This window comes from Lepidothrix coronata, unplaced genomic scaffold (assembly GCF_001604755.1).
Source record: "Lepidothrix coronata isolate B3197 unplaced genomic scaffold, Lepidothrix_coronata-1.0 Scaffold726, whole genome shotgun sequence".
In the NCBI taxonomy this organism is placed as follows: Eukaryota; Metazoa; Chordata; class Aves; order Passeriformes; family Pipridae; genus Lepidothrix; species Lepidothrix coronata.
In genome coordinates, this window is record NW_016690906.1 from 1 (window position 1) to 1,671 (window position 1,671).

A 1,671-nucleotide genomic window follows, 5' to 3' on the forward strand; every position below is an offset into this window, starting at 1 on the left:
CCTCATTCCCCTCACAGGCTCCATTTCCCCATCAGCTGTCTCCCAAACCCCACAGGTGCCATTTCACCCTCACCCCCCTCCCAGGCTCCATTTCCCCATCAGCTGTCTCCCAAACCCCACAGGTGCCATTTCACCCTCACCCCCCTCCCAGGCTCCATTTCCCCCTCATCACCCTCATGGGCTCCATTTCCCCCCTCAGCTTCCTCTCAAACCCCTCAAGTGCCGTTTTCCTCCCTCCTTTCCCTCGTGGGCTCCGTTTGCCCCCTCAGCTGCTCCTCACACCTCACAGACACCATTTGCCCTTTCAACACCCTCTTGGGCACCATTTGCACCCCATTACCTCTCACTGGGTTCCATTTCCTACTGATTTGCCCTTCACAGACTCCATTTCCCCACTCAGCTGCCCTCAAACCCCAGAGGTGCCATTTCACCCTCGTCACTCTCATGAGCACCATTTTTCTCCATCACTCTCATCCCCCTCACGGGCTCCATTTCCCCACATCCCCCTCATGGGCTCCATTTTCCCTCTCAGCTGCTGCTCACACCCCTCAGGTGCCATTTTCCTCCCTCATTTCCCTCAAGGGCACCTCCATTTCCCCCCTCAGCTGCTCCCCCCAAACCCCACAGGCACCATTTCCCCCTCATCCCCCTCCTGGACTCCATTTCTCCTCCATGGCCACTATTTCCTCCCTCATCCCCACCATTTACCCCCATCACCCACCACTTCACAGGCTCCATTCCATCCTCATCACCCTCCCAGGCTCCATTTTCCCCTCAGCTGCCCCTCAAACCCCTCCTGGACGCTATTTTCCTGCCTTGTCACCCCTCTGGTGTCATTTGCCCCCTAATCCCCCTCATGGCTCCGTTTGCCCCCTCAGCTGCCCCTCACACCCCACGGACACCATTTGCCCTCTCAACACCCTCTTGGGCACCATTTGCCCCCCATTATCCCCCACTTGGTTCCATTTCCCTCTCAGCTGCTCCCCAAACCCCACAGGCACCATTTGCCCTCTCATCACCCTCATGGACTCCATTTCACCCTCATCACCCTCCCAGGCTCCATTTCCCCTCAGCTGCCCTCAAACCCCACAGGCCCCATTTCCCCTCCGTCCCCCTCACGGGCACCATTTTCCCACCTCATTGCCCCTCAGGCACCGCTTCCTCCCTCATTCCCCTCACAGGCTCCATTTCCCCCCTCAGCTGCCCCTCAAACCCCTTCTGGACACCATTTCCCTGCCTTGTCACCCCTCAGGTGCCATTTTCCTCCCTCATTCCCCTCACAGGCTCCATTCCCTCCTCAGCTGCCCCTCACACCCCATGGACACCATTTGCCCTCTCCACACCCTCTTGGGCACCATTTGCACCCCATTGTCCCCCACTGGGCTCCATTTCCCCCCGATTTGCCCCTCACAGGCTCCATTCCCCCCTCAGCTGCCCTCAAACCCCAGAGGTGCCATTTCACCCTCGTCACTCTCATGGGCACCATATTCCTTCATCACCCTCACCCCCCTCATGGGCTCCATTTCCCCCTGAGTGCCCCTCCCAGGCTCCATTTCCCCCTCATCACCCTCATGGGCTCCATTTCCCCCTGAGTGCCCCTCCCAGGCTCCATTTCCCCCTCATCACCCTCATGGGCTCCATTTCCCCCCTCAGCTTCCTCTCAAACCCCTC